The sequence below is a fragment of the Physella acuta genome, unplaced genomic scaffold, assembly GCF_028476545.2.
Source record: "Physella acuta isolate Inbredline_101_S28 unplaced genomic scaffold, ASM2847654v3 ptg000022l, whole genome shotgun sequence".
Taxonomy (NCBI): Eukaryota; Metazoa; Mollusca; class Gastropoda; family Physidae; genus Physella; species Physella acuta.
In genome coordinates this window covers 10581-21160 of record NW_026731542.1, presented here as the reverse complement: position 1 = coordinate 21160, position 10580 = coordinate 10581, and positions in this window count along the sequence as shown.

Below are 10580 nucleotides of genomic sequence, written 5' to 3'. Positions count from 1 at the left end.
TTAGGCTAGCTTACTTTTTTAGCCCTGCAAATGTGTAGTGGACTGACCACACATACTAAAATAATATAAAGTGACATATCTATTATTATAATCGTGTGTCTTCCATTGGATTCAGACAAGCAGCATTTTTACTAGCATTTGTTTTCTTAGCCTATTGTTTTTCGTTGTTCACAATTGAATCAGGTGCGTTCGCTGGCGCCCAACATGGTGCAACTTGCCCCGGGATATGCTCGGACTTCCTCTTCTATCCCCGCGGCAACGCGCGGAGACGGGCACGCTAGTATATATATATATATATATATATATATATATATATATATATATATATATATATATATATATATATATATATATATATATATATATATATATATATACATACATATATATATATATATATATATATATATATATATATATATATATATATATATATATATATATATATATATATATATATATATATATATATATATATAATATATATATATATATATATATATATATATATATATATATATATATATATATATATATATATATATATATATATATATATATATATATATGTATGTATATATATATATATATATATGCTCGGACTTCCTCTTCTATCCCCGCGGCAACGCGCGGAGACGGGCACGCTAGTATATATATATATATATATATATATATATATATATATATATATATATATATATATATATATATATATATATATATATATATATATATATACATATATATATATATATATATATATATATATATATATATATATATATATATATATATATATATATATATATATATATATATATATATATATATATATATATATATATATATATATATATATATATATATATATATATATATATATATATATATATATATATATATATATATATATATATATATATATATATATATATATATATATATATATATAAGCCATTTTAAACAAGAGAATATAAATTGTAATTTTTGTGTAAATAGATAAATGTTTTGGGTGGTAATTGACACGGTCATATTAAAAGACTACTGGTCGTCTCTAACTCGCTATCCAGAGAGAGAAATTCTCCTTTGTACATATCGCAATTAATCCCCTGCGATAAAACCCTGTGTTAACTCGTGAGATCGTAGATCGACCCTCAGGGGTCACACAAAAATCAGTGTGACCTCGAGAAAACAGATGAAGGACGTTAAATCTGACCAAAGGCCATAGTTTCTCATATAAATATTATTAATATTGTAAAAATACATTTTTAAATAAACCGGGAGTGACCTCCCCTAGTTTTCTCGAATATTCTTATATAACACTAACGTGGGATGGCAACTAGGAATATAAATATAGACATGATTTTTAATTACTTAAACTTTTAAGAAATGTTCATTAAAAAAACGTTTTAATAACAAGCTTTTATGTACTAATGCACTAAAAAGTAGAAAATAAATTATAGACTACTATTTAAATAACTATAAAGAAAAGCGTGGGTCACTTTAGTACCTATTGGATACCTTTACTAATGTTTAGGAAGAGGCCTACGCTTTTCTTTATAGTTATTTAATAGTAATCCAAAATTTATTTTCTATTTAGTGCATTAGTACATAAAAGCTTGTTATTAAAACGTTTTTTATGAAAAAAAATTTAATGAAAAAATTTTATAATTTTTTTATCACCCATTGCTTTATTATAGACAGTAGCTTACGCAAAGAGGGGGGGGGGCCTTTTAGAAACTTTTTTCAATAATAATATTTGTCAGAAATTTATTTTTGGTCGGTTCCATATAGAAATTAAGCATATAATACTAGACTAGTGTTAAATCACGATACGTATGTAGTCCAAGTTTACAACAAGTATTAACAGCTATATTTGTTGGTCATTCTAAAAAAAAAGCATACAGATACATTGCGATATTAAACCTTTTATTTGCGGAATTAGGTTCTGAATAAAAATAATTTCTTAAACAATGTGTTATGTGCTTTTAGGAAATTTAAAGCATATGTCAAGGAAATTTCGTTTCATAAATTTTTTATGGCTCAAACAGATATTGGTACTTATAAGTCCCGTCAGGAATGTAGGACCATTTTTTCCAACTAATAACATGGCAATGATTATAACAGTCTTTTTTTTTGTAATTTTCACACATAAATACAGCACAATAGTAGGCCTATATTTTGAGTACGATTTTTATTGGATTTTTCTATCAGAACACATCAGACCTCAAACACAGCAAAAGTTGCCGACATATTATGCTCCCTCATTCTTGCCTGTGGTCATTCTGGTGTAGCAACGGTTGACTAAACATGCTTTTGCTGGAAGCTTCCAATAGCTATTACTTACAATGAGCCGCATAAACAAACCAAAAGCCTAGTCATTCAGTACACAACTACTAGTAATTCTAGTATAATTGTAGCCTACTAGAATGTTATGACAAGTGTACACTACCGTGTAAAAGTTCATAAATAGAAGTGAGCTCAATGTGTTTAGAATAGCCGAAGTGGCCTACTGTTTCCTGTTTACGGATTAAAAATTTACCTTATAGATCTATACTATATGCAGAAGTATGGACTATTACTAGTCAACAGGTATACATTACGTAAATACTAGTTATTGTAGGCAAGACACTTTATTGCAGTAAATAACAAATTAAATCTTACTACTAGAACTATGCTTTGGTATACAAATAAAGTATACAAAACCTATTGCACGAGGCCTGCAACTGCTACCTTTATTCTTGTTATTCTTTTACTACTAGAAATCAACATGTAATTACAATATTTCTTAGGTAAACCATATGCTAACCTTCTTATAAATGTGTAAATATATTTTTTTGAGTACATTTTGATAATTAATTATCAAAATAATATTTATGTCACTCCACATCGAAAATCTGCCATTCCTAAAAATCCTAAAAAAAAAATAACCGTGACGCTACTTATAAGTCCACTTGTAAAACATCGATCTAATAACAAAGACAATTTGATTAAAATTGTATAACTAGAAGTCTAAACGCGTTTGCCTGACTATTGTAGGTGCCAATATAAAATATTTGGCGATGAAAACTTCAAGAATAAGGTCAAACAAAGGGAAATCAGGAACGTGTGTGAGAACGTTACTGAACAATTGTAAACTACTTATACAGCCAAGACATTGAAATGGCGCCACACAAAAATTTTCAAAATACATCGATCCCTCCTCCAACTACCGGCGACTCGGGGGAGATAATACTATTAATTACATCAACAATTTTTTAAAATTCGTATAAAATTAAAAATAATACAGGAGCTTAATTAAAGTAGTACTTATAAGTACCGTTGTGCATCTTTTTTGGAGACCTTATCCGAGTGCCACGAAACTTAGAGTGTTGGTGAGAATTCTCCGAGTAGGTTTCTGCGGGAAAATTTTTTTGTTTTCTTAAGGGCGGCGCCCCGAAAAGATGCATTTTTTCTCATCATACAGTTCGGCGCCCAGAGTTTTAATTTTAGCACTTGGTATCTGTTGTTGTCAGGGATACGGGGCCCCCGATTTTTAGAACCCAAAAAATGAACGGCTGACAACCCTGATAACTTTTGCATTAAGGCATTATGTAGAAATTAAACAATTTTTAATATATGAAATTTAGGCCTATTACATTAATATTTTAGATCTTTATCAAGCATTAGGTCCGAAAATCGGAGGGTCCTGGCTGCTGCCCTATGAACCCCCCCCCCCCTCCCACAATCCACCACGAACCCCCGCCCCTCCCTCCCCTAGCTTCGCCATCGCCTAACTCGGACCACGCTATTCCATCTGTATTTACTAAATTAGATAAAGTAAAAAAGGTTTTTTAGAGATTAAAGTATTAATTTTACGTTTATGTTGTTTAATAGTATAACAATAGTAAAAAAAGCCGTGGTTCTTAACGTGGTTCGAACAGAAAGCCGACATGGACTAAGGGCGACAAGACAAAACGTCGACAGGAAATAAAATTTAAAATGCCGACATCTTTAAGGATGACAAGATAAAAGGGCCTACAAGTTTTATAAAGTAACTACCAATTACAAACATGTTTGACATTTAAAATCCAGCTACATAGTGATGGTTAAAATACAACCTAGGAAAGAAATTGGGCTTTGGTATAATAAATTGTATGTTTTACAACGTAAATACTCAAGTCTTCTACTGTTTTCACGCTCTGCAATTTGCCACCCTGTCCTCTTTCTGTAAATGATTTTTTTTTCGGTTTTTCTGGCGGCTTATGAAGCAGTATTACCTCCATCTCAACTTCCACTCTTCCTGGAATATAATTCAAATGTTGTTGGTATTTAACATGTAGTGCGTCCGAGGCACGTCATTGGTTTCTTTCATTTCTTTGTGAAGTATGGTGGTAACGCCACCTATTTGTTGTTCCTTTGTACATTCCCAAAATCTCCATTCGCTTGGACCCGATGGTTCACCTTACAAGGATAGCAACTAGCATCGTCTCTTCTCTTGAACTTTTCACCTTGTCCGCGGCCATTGATTTCTTTCTTCAATGGATAGGAGCTATGTAGTAAAAAAAAAATTGCAATATTAGTATTTTTATGTTTATTGGCTTTTTGGTTTGTCGGCCTAATGTTATGTCGGCCTTTTGTGTGTCTGCCTATTGGCCGTCGGTCTTATAGTCTGTAAGCCTTATGTTCAGTTGGCCTTTTGGATGGCGGCTTTTTTTGTATTGACTAAGCTTTTATTTAACGCACTGTCTCTGTCTGTCGTCAGTCTGTCTAGATCGAAACGGCCGAGCGAAATTGCGGCATTTCTGACAGATACTGTTCGTAGTTGGTACGTGGGTCAAGACATGAAGGACAATGCAACATGGCATTAAATTTGACTTAATTGGTTGCCTAATTAATTTCTATGAGTTAATTAAAATTTTTTCCAAATTAGTAGGCTGTCTCATCAAACTATTCCGCACACGTCATCACGTTTATTAGATGCGCAATGGTTTTAGTCATGCAACACTATTGTAAATTTAAAATATTTAAAGTACTGAATTTTTTTTATAATAAAAAACGTTTTAACATCAAGCTTTTATGTAATAATGTAATAAAAAGTAGAAAAAAAACTATACACTACTATCACTATGAAGAAAAGCGTTAGTTTTTTTTTTTTTTTTTGGATGACCGCCCCGGCAGTAAGGCGGTGCTGTTTGCCACTCAGTGTCCCGACTGTCGCGTAACCCGGTGCGCCAGGTTTTTCCCGTGAGCCCCACAGCGGCCTATATTCGTTTTAATGATCGCCATTCACTAAGGATAAGGAGGGCTACTAAAATCGATAACTAAATCCAGCGCATCAGCATTAGTAAGGTTGGGCGCCATGGGATAGCAAGCGGCTAACTGCAAGGGATCCGTTGATTACGCGTCCTTCGTAATCAACGATCAAACTGCAACGATCAAACTGCAACAAGGGTGACCTTGGATCCCTCCTCACCCCCCCCCCCCGGCTTACGGATGACACCAAGCACAGGAGCACCCTACGGTGGGCCTCTACGTTCAATGATTAAACCGAACCAGGGGTAGCATCTGGCTACTTACGGTAGGTGTAATACGTCATTCCAGCGGCACCCTTAGGCGGTCGCTGAAAGGTGTTCAACCTCACTATTACAAAGAATGATCAACATACACTCAATGCTTTCATACAGCACACCCAATGGAGTCTGACCGGTAGATTGGACGAATCCTTTGTTTACCTTTCAACTATCTCAGTTTTGGAAAATAAGGTCACACGACTACAAATACACAATTGGCATCGCATTGATGAAACGCTTACAAATTATTTCATTACACTGGTATGTAAGACTAGATCGCAACAACGCGGAAATGTACGCTACTCACAGATACACATTCTTTAACATTCTACTGTGATCAGGAAGGAGATTTTTATGTCAATGATGGAATTTTTAAATCTCCTTATTTTTTCATGATGCTGTTAATTTGTTATGGAAATTTTAGATATGCCCATTGGGTCAGTAACTTATAGCCAACCTAGATAACTAACATACAGAAGCAGCTAAATAGATCTCAAGGAACTTATTAATCATTTTGCTAAATTAAAAGCATGAGAAGAAACAGATCTAAAGAAATCACAAACAGTTTTTAAGAAAAATGTGTTAATGACGTAACAAGGTCGGATGTTCCCCTACGTGTTTACAAAAGGTGTCACCACAACATAATTTTTTCAGCAAATTTTACAATGTGTCAGCCGATGCGGACCGCACATCTGACCCGTCTTGTGTCCCTACTGTGTTTGGTTACTTGAAAAACAAATTAACTGTAAGCCTGTAACATTTTTACAAAACTACGGGGTCGTAGGCAGTAGCGTAGCGGGGGGGGGGGGGGGGCATGTCCCCGGACGCCGACCTTAGGGGGCGCCAAAATGGGTTGGAAAAATATATTGAAAGGTTGAGGGGGGTGCAAATTGAAATCTTGAGGGGGGGGGGGGGGGTGCAAATCGAAAAGTTTGTCCCCCGGGGCGCCGGGAAGGGTCGCTACGCCTTTGGTTGTAGGCCTACATAATAATATAGTATAAATAAACAATCAGGATGTATAAAATACAAAATATACAAAACGAGCCGACCCGCGGCGTATCATACGCTGCTATTTAGTTGTTTTATTTTCTACTTTTCAGTAATTCATAATTTGTGAATTCCACAGTACCAATGCTGCCACTGAAAATATTTGCTTTAAAACACTATCAGTAGGTCGTTAAGAACGATACTACCCCCACCCTCCTTCCCCCCCCCCCCCAAATGCTACCCTACCCCCCTCCCGTGAAAGCAGCCTCCTCTTAGTTACCTCCCTTAGGTTTAAAATCGTTTAAAACTAAATTAACTGCCCCTAATAGCCGTCACTAAACCCGGCTCTACGATTGTAAACATTTAGCGTGAACCACAGCTCACCAGACCATGTAGGGAATGGGGTGGTAGGGAGCGCGCTTACAGCTTGTTTTCTAGCGTCTCCAAGAAGAGAATTATATATATAGATATTTATATTATTTAAAACCCTACATCGGAAGTAGCGGTTGATTTCTTCGTTTCCAACCGTTGTAGCCTAACGGCTGACAAAGGGGCCCACTGATAATCTTTGCATAGGGGCCCAAAAATCCTAGCTACGCCACTGGTCCACACTGGGTTCATTTCCTATATTTCTGTTTAGATCTGATGTAGGCCTAATTGTCAATTACCGTATTATAGGGCCTAAGTAGGTCTGCCGTGACATAATTGCCCATCGGGTTTAAATAGCGCAAGACTGCCGTATAAGCTTTTTGCATGCAGTTTTGTTTTTTGTTATAAACAATACAGATTTTGATTGTGATGTATAGACCCTCACTCCCCCCACACGCCTTCCATATGTCGTCCACACACATCCACAATCGTCAAAAGAGCTAGTTCCATAAATTGATATTTCTTTTATTCTCAAGATAAATATCTCTAGGTTGCCAAATAAATTACAAGACAATTAATTAGGCCTAACGGTTTTTGGGCCTATTGTGATTTTTAAAAATTGCGAGTTTGAAATAGGTGGTGGTAGAACGCACAACTGTTAACCTAAAGTCCTGAGCTCTGATCCCAAGGTCAAAACCGAGAACACCCAACTCAGATGGGTACCTCTCTCTTATTTTTAAACTAAAGGTGGCTAGGCATAGATGCAGATATTAGACATAGAACTGATCAGAATGTCTCCTCATTTGGTGAGATCAATTAAATATGTGAACTCAACCTAATATTTCCTATGACATCAGGCTCGAATAGGCAATATAAACCCTATCTGACTGAATAATTTTCAATTGCTGTAAGTCTACATTTTTAGGAGGCATGAATCATAAACTCATTTGTCAGAATTCAGCTGCTATTTGTGTTTTTTAACTCTAAAATCAACCCATTTTATTGTCATAAGCGAACACTGTCCGGACTATTTATCATAGGGAGCGTCGGCTTTATGTAAATAATGTCTAGGGGGGGGGGAGGTGGTGTTTTATATTAAAGTGTGTACTCGTGTTTGATATTTTGGTAAAAAAATAAGCTTGTGATTCAAATATTAAAGCTTTCTTTTTATAGCAAAAAAAAAAACAACACCAAACAACTTCGCCTTGTAGTGAAATTACGGGTGTGGGGAAATTGCGAGACGCGAAAAGCGAAATGGCGAGGCGGGAAAATGCGAGAAGGGCGCGAAAACGGTCGGTCACGTGACTTTTAGTCTCGCATTTTACCACAACCCGATACTTAGGCTGGGTGGTGTTGAAATGCGAAGATTTCTTCGAAAAATTTACCGCACCCGATTTTCAGTGGTATTTGGTCCAGACTTCAAAGACGTTTCGTTTACATTGTTAAAATTTCCGATTTTTCCGTCGCTAGACATGATTTGTCAACTCCCCCCATCTTTTGTGTCGACTTAGAATACCACCTTGTTCGAAACCGACGGAAATACCGCCGACGATAGATCAACTTCTGTCTTTTGTATGGAACGCCGAGACAGCCCTAATTTACAGTCTTTGAAGATCACCGTGCCCGAATCCGCTGCCGCCGCAAACATATTTTGTATTGTTGCATAGAAATGTATGATGAGGGGGGAGGGTGGGGGTGGGTTAGATGTTGTGACGTCACACTATAAAAAAGCAATGTTAGAAAAAGATTTTAGATGTTATTTCGCGTTTTAGAAAACTGTTTTTAAAAATTGCAATAGGAATTGGTTAAAATGCTCTATTTTGACAGAAATTAGAAAATATCGATGTTTAAAAAAAATAAATTTTGAGGGGGTTGTAGGCTGAGGTGTGACGTCATTTTAGTGTGGGGGGGGGGGGGTCTGGATTTTTTGTGAAAATGTGTGACGGAGGGGAGGGGGTTAAAATCGTCAAAAAAGCGTGACGTCATTTATGGATGACCCCTTTTAGCTATTAAATGGTTGTTTGTCGATAGCGGACTTTATTCAGATTATTTACAGACGCACATTTTTTTTCATGGTGTTCATATTCTTGTGCTGTGTTAGCACAGTATAAATGGAAGTCTAATGAACTGGATTGGATATACTATGTGTGAAAGATGGTGTGACGAGGTGTGTTTGAGTAGTGATAAGACTGTTTCAGAAGATTTTGTTTGTAAATTTTGTTTGTGATTAAAAATTACTTAATAAAAAATAAATTACACTTTTTTAGAATTGTTTATACTTTTACACTTTATGCAAGTAAAACAATCCATGAATAGGCCTACATGTTGCAGAATATCTCTCCTGCTGGCAAGATTATACCAAATTCACACGTTTGTATAAACATGAGCAGGCCTAGATATTTAAAATTAATATCGACTGAGACGGGATTTTCCTCTCGCTAACGAGAGCGGGCGATGACAGTAGCACAGGAACGATGTTAGGATTTTTTTTTATAGATCTAGATATAGAAGATCTATCTATCTTCTTAGTATCTATCTATCGATATAATAAAATCTAGATAAAAAATAACAACATACAACACTCGTGTTATAGTGTATGGCTTCATGCTTTTTTATTTTAAAACAAAAAAAAAATAATTTAAATAAAGATGGAAAAATCATGAGAAAAAACTTTTTCCCGCAAAAGGTGTCTCGCTATTTACCCTTGATTCCGCAGGTATGTCTCGCATTATCTTCTCGCATTTTCCCGCCTCGCCATTTCGCTTTTCGCGTCTATCTTTCCCAACACCTGAAATTACTATGATTGGAAAAGGAACTTTGGGGCCCCTAAAAATCGGGGCCCCTGGCTGCAGCCCTCTCACACCCCCCCCCCCCCCCCCCCCACTATCCGCCTCTGAACCCGTATAGTCGTTAATATCTAGACAGCCACAAATGACATTAACATATTCGGTCCACAACATCTTCAATTATACAAATATTGTTAATAATATAAGCAGTGTTTCTTCCAGACTATATTCTTCGGAGGGGGGGGGGGCACTTGAAATTTTCGGGGGTGGGGAGCTGGGGGCGGACACTGTTATTACTGTTAAGTATTTTGGATATAAATTCCATTTCGAAGAGATGTCTGGAAGTAACTCTGAAGGTAGAAAAATACTATTGAATACAAATCAGATGTTTTATATTTTGCAGTTTTTGTTTCATATTGACAGAAAAAGTTAAAATAAAGCAATCGCTTATCGCATAAGGCGTAATTATACTAAGTCGTTTAAAGTATGGTTTTTTTTTTCAACACTTTATATGCTCAACTTTTTATACCATTATTTACGCCTAGTAATAGATGTTACTGAAAATATCAAACCCTACATTAAATTAGCAATTAATAATGTAGAAAGGTACACATTAGAGTCATGTTAATGTATTATAATTTTGCAGCATGCATTGACAGGTCTACTAAATTATTGTTGACGTCCACATTGGGGCGGGGGGGGGGGGGAAGAAAAAGGGGGAGTTTCGTCGAAAGTAGACGCATGTGAAAGTGGGAGGGGGTCTAAAATTCAAAACATTGTGGACGTCATAAATGGATGACCCCATAGCCCGGGGCGCCAAAACGGAGCCTGCCGGGGAGTCGGCGGGCGCGCCTGATTCAATTTAGTGAATGACTATAGTACCCCA